A 10,457-nucleotide genomic window follows, 5' to 3' on the forward strand; every position below is an offset into this window, starting at 1 on the left:
AAGGGCAGACATCTATACTCCAGTGTTCATTGTGGCACAGTTCACAATTGCAAGGAGTTAGAAGCAAACCAAATGTCTATCAACTGACGATTGGATTAAAAAGCTGTTATATACATACAATGGAGTACTATGCATCACTAAAAAAGCAGTGATGAATGTATGAAGAACATCACTGCATGGGAAGAACTGGAGGAAATCATGCTAAGGGAAGTAAGTCAAGCAAAAAAGGACAAGTACAACATGAGTCCACTGAGGTAAGCTTTTACAAAGAAAATGCAAAAGGGGCTTAGGGAAAAAAGCTACTGTATACAAACATTCCTGGGACGAGGACAAGGTAATATGGCAGGGACCAGACCAAATACAGGGATACACATGGTAGACAACTAAAAATGAGGAGGGGAAAGGAAAAAAAAAAATAAAGGAATGGGTAGCAGGGCACAGGACACTAACCCACCCAAGGGGAGGGTATTGTTTCTATCTCCACAGAGAAAGAGGGACCAGACTTCAACCCTGTGCTCCAAGATGTGAATACAACATGCCAGCGTGGAGTAGGGAACCAGTGGAGAGGTCTGGGGAGCCGGCCCCTATCCCAACTACTAAGTGGATACCTGCACCTCCACCCAGTAGAATTTATTTCAAAGGACGGCATTGAATCTGCAGCTCCTGGAGAGGGGCATATCTGATTTAAGCAGATGAAGGGGGAGAAGGAGAAAGTGGAGCACATTCTGGCCCTCCAGGCCATGAGCACAATGTTCCCAATTACAGCAGCCTGTCCACAGAGAGGACCACATGGTCAGCTCCACTATAAGACAAGACGCCCCTCACTGACCAATAGCCCTACAGGGGACAACACCAGAGACACAGTGTGGGAATTGCGCCCAATCGGATCCCGCCACACTGAGGAAAAACACTAAGTGGGTGTAACAGAATATTATAGGACTGGAGTGGTGAGGTCCCAGGGAATGCTGAAGGTGGACTTTGGGTCCAGGGTGTGGTGCACCACCATACTGTTCTGGAAAACACTCCTAAAGGCCAACAAACAATCCTTGAACTAACTACAAACTTTTCTTTCTTGTGTGTGTGTGGTTTTTTTTTTGCTATTGGTTTGTTGTTGTTTTGTTGTATATTGTTGCTTGGTTTTGCTCTGTCTTATTTTTGTGCATGTCATTATCCGCAGGTCTGTCTAAATAAGATAGGCTGGATGAACAATCTGGAGGAAAATACAACGGGACAGACAGTTCCGGAGCGACATGGGAGACGGGGAGGTGGGCGGAAAGGTAGTGGTGTTAACAAACCCAGGGACAAAGGAACAACAAGTGATCCAAATTGGTGGTGAGGAGGGTGTAGGAGGCCTGGTAGGGCATGTCAAGAGTAATGTAACCAAGAGGAATTGCTGAAACCTTGGTGGGGGAGTGAGCATGATAGTGGGACAGGAGGAAAGTCAAGAGAAATAGAGAAAAGAGCTGGGAGGCAAAGGGTATATATAGAGGTCCAGATAAAGACATGTACATATGCAAATATATTTATATATGAGGATGGGGAAATAGACCTATGCATATATTTATAGATTTAGTATTAAGGTAGCAGAAGGATATTGTTCCTCCACTCAAGTACTCCCTTAATGCAAGAATACTTTCTTCTGTTAAATTGGCTTTCTCTGATGCTCACCTTCCCGACAACTGCTGAAGACAAAGTGGATGAATAAGCCAATATAGTGAAGAAAGCTGATGGTGCCCGCCTATCAAGAGATATAGCATCTGGGGTCTTAAAGGCTTGAAGGTAAACAAGCGGCCATCTAGCTCAGAAGCAACAAAGCCCACATGGAATAAGCACACCAGTCTGTGTGATCACAAGGTGCAGAAGGGATCATTTATCAGGAATCAAAGAACAAAAAAATCGTATCATTGTGTGCTCCCCTCCATGATATGATCACTGAAGACAAATGGGTGCATAAGCAAATGTAAAGATAAAAGCTGATGGTGCCCAGCTATCAAAAGATATAGCATCTGGGGTCTTAAAGGCTTGAAGATAAACAAGGGGCCATCTAGCTGAGAAGCAACAAGACCCACATGAAAGTACACCAGCCTGTGCGATCACGAGGTTTTGAAGGGATCAAGTATCAGGCATCATCAGAACAAAAAATCTTAACATAGTGAATGAGTGGGGGAGTGCAGAGTGGAGACCCAAAGCCATTTGTAGGCCACTGGACATTCCCTTACAGAAGGGTCTTGGGGAGTTGACGAGCCAGTCAGGGTGCGATGTAGCAACAATGAAACATACAACTTTTCTCTAGTTCCTAAATGCTTCTCCTGCCCCCGCGGGTGTGACCCCTGGTGTGAGTGGCGATACTGGGAGGGTAGAAGGAGGGTGGGTTGGAAAGGGGGATCCGATTACAAGGATCTACATGTGACCACCTCCCTTGGGGACAGACAACAGAACAGTGGGTGAAAGGAGACTTCGAGCAGGGCAAGATATGACAAAATAATAATTTATAAATTACCTAGGCTTTATGAGGGAGCAGGGAGCGGGGAGGGAAGGAAAAAATGAGGAGCTGATGCCAAGGGCATTAAGTGGTGAGCAAATGTTTTGAGAATGATGAAGGCAATGAATGCACAATTGTGCTTTACACAATTGATGTATGGATTGTGATAAGAACTGTAAGAGCCCCCAATAAAGTAATCTTGAAAAAAAAAAACAGATCTCTGTCTTCAGGTTAACTTCTCTCTTAGTTATAAACGTCTTAGCATTTCTCAGCCTTGCATTTGCAACCTACATTAATTTAGATCATGTGTTCCCAAGTTGTTTGGCCTACTGCCCCCTATTCATTAAAAAAAAAAAATCCCAGCATCCGCCCCCCACCCCCACAAATGGAAAACATTTGCACTGTAGCAGGTAATGCAGGATAAAGTGGAAGTGTCTGCTTTGCAAGCCCCTGGATTGTTCCAATGGGGTCTGCTCGCTTTAGGAAGCACTAGTTTAGCTCATTTTACCCTTGTGGTTAATGAAATGCTGATTAGTTAGGTAAGCCAAGGCCTTCCTCTGTTCAAGGCCTGCTCCTAGACCTTATAGGGCAGTCTTTTATTTTATGCTTGCTTCATGATGAAGGAAGAGTATAGTATTTTGGAGAGGGAGGTAAACAATGTCTGAAAAAAGCCTACAAAAAGCTTTAGCTCATTTACTAGTTAAAAGTTGACCCTTTATTTTTCCCTATTGTAATATTTACATAATTTCTTTTATTATTCTCCATGTATTGAAGACATTTTCTTCTATATATACAAGTCTTTAAACTGGTTGAGAAGTCAATTAATCTTTTGATTCAAATTTCCTCTTCACTGCGTATAACACAGTGCTTTCTTGAATTAGTGTATGTAGAATAGATAAACGAAGAAATGAATGCAAGGTTGAATGATTATATAAACTATATCTTTTGAAATGAAGGTTCCCTCTGAAGCAAAGTTTCGTAGCATGGACCTTCATCTACAGGAAGAACTCATGCATTAGAAGAACTGCATGCAATTACCTCAAAGACAACTTCTATTTCAGCAGTTCATTTATTTCCGGAGGATTAGATTTCTTGATGGGCCAGTGTCTTTTAAATGGTTCCTTCTTAACGATATATCTTTTCTGATTCAATGATAGTCCATAGGAAAAAATTTTACTTGCTCAGAAAGAAAAAGGAAGTACAGAGTAATTGGAAGGGATGACATATTAACGTGACAATTATTATGCCCTCTGTACAGGTGGAAATTTAACCCTGGTCATGACTCACTTGCACTTTAAAATAATTGAAATCATGCAATACTATCATAAAATAAACTTACTGATCTTATGAGAAGACCATTCCATCAGAACTTTAATTAAAGGAATAAAGTGTACATAGTTCATTAACTTTGTAATTCACTTGGGGTGAAGATTTTATCTCATCTTATATAGAAGCTATAACCCACTGCCATTGAGTCAGTTCCAACTCCTATCAACACTATATATGGATTCTGAGGTTCCAAATCTTTATGAGAACAAATAGCGTTGGCTCTCTTCTGCAGAGCAACTGGTGAGTTTGAAAGCAGTCCAGTGTTCATGCCTGTGAAAATTAGTTTTACATGACTTAGCTCTATTTATCAGGATCTCTGGTGGCATAGTGAGTTATGAATTGGGCTACTAACCTCAAGGTCAGCTGGTCAAACCCATCAGACTATCTGTGGGAGAAAGACAAGGCTTTCTACTTCTTCTTTAAAAAAAATCATTTTATTAGGGGCTCGTACAACTCTTATCACAATTCATACATCCATCCATTGTGTGTCAAGCACATTTGTACATTTGTTGCCCTCATCATTCTCAAAATATTTTCTTTCTACTTGATCCCTTGGTATCAGCTCCTCATTTAGCACCCCCCTCTCCCTGCTCCTCCCTCCCTTATGAACCCTTGATAATTTATAAACTATTATTATTTTGTCATATCTTACACTATCTGATGTCTCCCTTCACCCATTTTTCTGTTGTTCGTCCCCAAGGGAGGAGGTTATATGTAGATCCTTGTAATCAGTTCCCCCTTTCTACCCCACCTTCCCATTATCCTCCCAGCATTGCCATTCTCACCACTGGTCCTGAGTGGTTCATCTGGCCTGGATTCCATGTATTTCCAGTTCCTATCTGTACCAGAGTACATCCTCAGGTCTAGCCGGATATGTAAGGTAGAATTGGGATCATGATAGTGGGGCGGGGTGGGTGTGGGAGGAAGCATTTAAGAACTAGAGGGAAGTTGTATGTTTCATTGTTGCTACACTGCACACTGACTGGTTCGTCTCCTCCCTGAAACCGTTCTGTAAGGGGATTTCCAGTTGCCTACAGAGGGGTTTTGGGTCCCCAATCTGTACTCCCCCTCATTCACAATAATATGATTTCCGTTCTGATGATATCTGATCCCTGATCCCTTTGACACCTCGTGTGCTTCCTCCATGTGGGCTCTGTTGCTTCTCAGCTAGATGGCCGCTTGTTGACCTTCACGGGGCTTTCTCCTTAAAGAGTTACAGTCTCTAAAATCCACAGGGACAGCTATCGTTCATACTCTTCCTGATTTGTGGTTCAGGATTATTCCTGTTAACCACAGTCTCAGCTTCTTTCTCTGAAATGTGTTCTCATCTTTGTTCTGGGCTAGCCACTTGATACTGTCTAATATTGTTATGATGTATTTTAACTTTGATGTGCATATGTTAAATTTCCAACTAAACTTATGATAATTTGAAAATTTTTCTATAGTCTCAACCCTGAGGAATATAACTAGAAACTAAATTGTAGTCTCTTATACCTTATTATAGTAACACCATTTAAAATAGAACTTAGTATATAATAGAGCTTAATGAATATTTATTGTTGAAGATGATGAATGCTAAATATAGAGGGGAGAGTAGGCAGCATGGATTGAGCCTTGGAAATGCCAAGAATGCAGACTATATGTAGTGAGAAACCTAACTGGACTCACCAGCCCTCAGATTTTTTGTGTGAACTGTTTTATTGGACTATAATTCACAAATCACCGAATTCAATAGTTCAATCATATTAAGAAGATTTGTACAATCATTACCACAATTAATTTGAGAACATTTTTTTCATCTTGTAGTTATCATTATTAGCTCCCCATTTCTCCCCCGTCCCACTTTTCCTCCTTGGGATTAATAATCTAGTAACTGTCTCCATAGATTTACCTATCCTTGAGTTCAAATACAGAAAGTCATCAACACACACACCCCCACCAAAAAACTAACAACACTAACAAAGTAAAGCAGATATAAATCTCAATAGAAAAAAAGCAAAACATATTAAAAACTAGAAAAATTTGAAATGGCTCTAAAGAGAGATAAAATGGCAATGTGTTAAAATTTAAACTGACTGCATCTTTGAAAATCCATTTACCAATGCAGTCTTCATGATAGCAAGACTGTTCATATAATCGGTCTTTTGATAGAGGGCATTCTTAATGGTTTCTGCTATCAGCTGCGGCTTGATTATTCCCTGATAAAAGCGAGGATGAGAGAAGGGTATTACAGTGTACAGAATGGCATGGCCAAACACTCACTGGTAAGAAAATGTGTATGAAAGATTAACTAATTTAGTTGAAAGGGAAAATTTTTCTACTCTATAAGAATAATATGGATTATTGTGGTAGTTACATGATCTTGTGTCAACTTGAGGGTATTAAGAGTGAAGTGGTGGAGTTTAGCCTGTCAATCCGGTCCCAGTTTGATTAAAGGGTGACTGAGATAAATGGCTCTCTGGAAGCTGGCCACCTTTGTTCCACCTATGTCCTTTACCTTCCTGTTGACAAGACACACTGAAGGCAGCCAGAGCCCGAGGTGCATTCACCGCCATTGAACCTATAATACGTTGTACCCACTGGCTTGTGATCTTTTTGCATTCTGCATCACTGCGTGTAGCTGCTTGAATCTGAAGGCAGAATTATGGATAGTCTTGGGCTTATAGACTTGATCTGGATTGGGCTGGGATATATGCTTGATATTTAATTACTTTTTGATATAAAGCTTCTTCTTACACATATATGAGTGCCCCTCGATTTGTTTCTCTAGTCAACCTGGTCTAACACAATAATTATGTCATTGCCTGTTTTAGGGAAAAAAGATGCTTTGTTTATACAAATATAAAGAAATAACAACTCCAATATATATTTTGGAAGGGCTACATAACTGTAGTTTAGTAGGAATATTTGTAGGTATTTGGTAAAACAGATGAATTACACCTTACAAACTGAAGAATAACCTCAGCCAACTTCCCATGTTTTACTCCCACATATCAATTGTATTGCGTTTGCTGGAACAGATGAATGAATATTTTTTATATATATTGTATTGAAAATATTGTTTTATAATCCAGGCCATTACTTCAAAATATTTTGAACTACAATTTAATTAATTGAAAGTATTTTCATTCTGTAAGGTGTTAGAATTTGATCAGTATTTAACTGAAAAAGATTAAAGAAGTAAAAATCTATAGAATTTATTATCTTAATAAGAATTACATTCAATATCCCTAAGTTTGGGGAAGAGTCTATGGAATATATCTAGAATAAAAGAGTTTCTATAATAATTATGGAAGTAGATGATATTTGGCTAACCAAAACCTAGCACACCAAAAAATACAAATAGATTTCTTATGCTTCACTAATCATATCTAATGCTGATATTTGGAAGAGGATTTTTATATTCTCCTTTCCTTGGCCCTTGTAGTCTATTTTATTATATACCTTTAAAGATGGTAGCAAGTTGATCTGAGAGGCTTGAGTATTAAATTACGTACTTTATAAAAAGTTTGCTAAGATTTTATGGTGAGTTTCTCAGGTTTTTTTTGTTTTGTTTTTTCAGTTTTGTTTGAATTGCTTTGTTTTTCACTCTATTTTCTTGAAATAATTCCTAGAAATTTGCTGCAGAATATACTAAGTAATGTAAAAGTGAGCAATGGAAAGCTGAAAAATAGGTTTTTAATTTTGTTTCATTTTGACAACCAATGTGAGTTTGGCGGCTTTCAAGAAATTCAGAATGTCATGGTGTCTGTTCTTCGATATACATAAAGTAGTAGTCAAGTACTTGGTATCAACAGCCTCTCTTAATTTTCCATGCTACAATCATAATCAGTGACAAACCAGATAAAAACGAAAGCAGGGCAATCAGGCACGTGAGCTTGTACCCGCCCCTTCTACAATGGACTTCTGTTCTCTTTGTGATGCAGTGGACCATCCAGCACTTTCCATTTTTGACCAGGAGGTGGTGACATTAGAATGTAACTTGTGTTTGTGTATCCAGGAAGCCACCCCTTTCTAAACAGATTGAGAACACGTAGAATGACCTGGGACGATTTTAGACTTTTGTGGGTCTTCGGCCTCTACATGTAAGGGTTTGGAAAGAGGTAACAAATCAACGCTTTCATCTATTGTCACAAATAGTTGTTTCTAGCTGAGTAAAATATTTTCTTTGAATGGATTTTAAGACGTTTGGAAAGCACTGTAACTTTTTTAGTACATTGAACTTCCAGTGGCCTAGCTGAAATCACTATGGTTTGAAAGGTTGAATGCATTGGATGCCCATTTAAAAGGACCTAATGATCCTGGAAAGACAAATCACTGTTTCTGGTTGAAATTACCTGTTAATAGAATTCAAACAAACACAGTATGCCTTTTAATAAGTTTTGTGAAATAGCAACATTTTCAAAATGCTAAAGAAATAACAAGACGAATGGTGGTGTTTGAATCAGCAATTGTAACTCGCAAGTTCTATGATAGTATGGCAATCTATAAAGTTTATACGTTCTTGTAGAGTAATGGGTTACTCATTAGACTGCTAACCATAAGGTCAGGGATTTGAAACTAACAGCTCACCCACGGGGGAAAAGTGAGACTTTCTACTCCCTTAAAGAATTATAGCCGCAGAAAACCCCAGAGATCCTTCTACTCTGTCCTATGGGGTAGAAATCAGAAATGATTTGATAGTAGTAAGTGAAGTGCAAAATCTACAAGTTCAATCCTAGCTTTATTTCTATAGTAAGAATGAGGTAGGCCCTTTTCGTCTCTGGCTGTCTGAGCATTCTGTGCCATCATGAACAACACGGTAACTATCTGGACCAGGAAGTTCATGACCAACCGACTACTTCAGCAAAAACAAATGGTCATTGATGTCCTTCACCCTGGAAAAGCAACAGTGCCTAAGACAGAAATTCGTGAAAAACTAGCCAAAATGTACAAGACCACACCAGATGTCATTTTCGTATTTGGATTTAGAACCCATTTTGGTGGTGGCAAGACTACTGGCTTCGGCATGATTTATGATTCTTTGGATGATGCAAAGAAAAATGAACCTAAACACAGACTTGCAAGACACGGTCTGTATGAGAAGAAAAAGACCTCCAGAAAGCAACGCAAGGAGCGCAAGAGCAGAATGAAGAGTGTCAGGGGGCTGCAAAGGTCAGCGTGGGTGCTGGCAAAAAGACAGAATAAAGCATCTACAGTGACTTGATCTGCACTGGCTATGTGGATTTTTCACCAGAGAGTTAATAAACTATAAAATCTTAAAAAAAAGAATGAGGTAGGCTTAAAAAGATAGAGTCAGGATCTCAGAAAAATGGGATTGAAAACGTTTTCCTAATCCTGGGGTGATTGTAGTGGGAAGAAGCTAGAAAATGCAGGATGCAGTCATGAAGCGTGAGAGTGATTGATTCCATGTGAATCATCAATTAACACAGATTGGTAGTCCGGGACATTTAAGCATTCTGTCACTCCTGCTCTATTCCTGTTATCTCTGCATTTCATCTAGATCAAGAGGTGGTAAACTTTTCATGTAAAAGAACAGATGATAAATATTTCAACCTTTTAAAAACATAATCTGTCACAGCTATTCAACTCACAGTTCTAGCCATAGACAATATATACCATAATCAAATATTTTAATTTATTTAGTTTTGTTTAGTGGTGGTATTGAAATAATTTAACAACTGATTCTCTGTGCTAATGGTTATGTTACATATCGATATAAAAGATATACCAATAATTTTTTATTTTATATAGTTAATATTTTATGTAGTTAAAATATTTATTTTATGTAGTTAAGAACAATAAAAGAGGTACACAAAACTATATTATAAAAGTTTTAAAATATTAAGGAAAATATTAAATAATATCTGACACAAAACAATAGGACTATTATTTAAGATATTTTCATATTGCTTCTTGATTGGCATCCTCACTTGCAGTTTTCTTCACTTGTACCTGAGCATTATTGGCTGTGTGATTCATGCTTAACCATCTTTTCACTGGAGGAGTAGGGTCCTGGTCCTCTAGAGGAAGACCAATTAGACAACCGTCACTGGGTTTGATAGATTAGAAACAGTGATTTGATTGCTCTTTTCTGAATAAATTATGTTAATCTTTGAAAAACCCCTTTCTGCTTATGCTGAACTCATAGAAATTCCTCTGGCAATATTTTTAGCTTTTTGAGCACTTTCAAGAATTGCAAAATTCACTCATAATGTCTCATGGTGTGTTAGTTGGGGTAAACTGGAGAAACAAATCCACAGAAACTCATATATATATATATATATATATATATATGAGAGTTTTATATAAAGGGTAAGTGTACACTAAGAAAGCATCCCAACCCATTGCTGTCCAAGCCCACAAGTCCAACATTAGCCCATATGTCTGACACCAATCTACAAAGTTCTCCTCCATCCCACAAAACACATGCAATGACTGCTTATAGCTGAGCATGTAAGCATTTCCGCGCTGGCACATGGGGATATGGGGCATAACACAAAGCTGAAATGAAGTCAGCATTTCAATCTGGTTATTTGGAACTTTTTCTCTTACCATTATATGTTTGTTTCCGGAAGTAACACATTCAAGGGAATAAAAAGGTAGAATTTCATCAAAAGTATGATGCAGTTTCTGAAATGAATAA

General features: G+C 38.5%; 1 pseudogene; it reads left to right on the plus strand.

The window, feature by feature from the left end:
• Window positions 1–8,600: 8,600 nt before the first annotated feature.
• Window positions 8,601–8,998, plus strand: LOC142446985 (small ribosomal subunit protein eS24 pseudogene; annotated as a pseudogene).
• Window positions 8,999–10,457: the final 1,459 nt, after the last annotated feature.

Source organism: Tenrec ecaudatus, chromosome 4, assembly GCF_050624435.1.
Source record: "Tenrec ecaudatus isolate mTenEca1 chromosome 4, mTenEca1.hap1, whole genome shotgun sequence".
Classification (NCBI taxonomy): domain Eukaryota; kingdom Metazoa; phylum Chordata; class Mammalia; order Afrosoricida; family Tenrecidae; genus Tenrec; species Tenrec ecaudatus.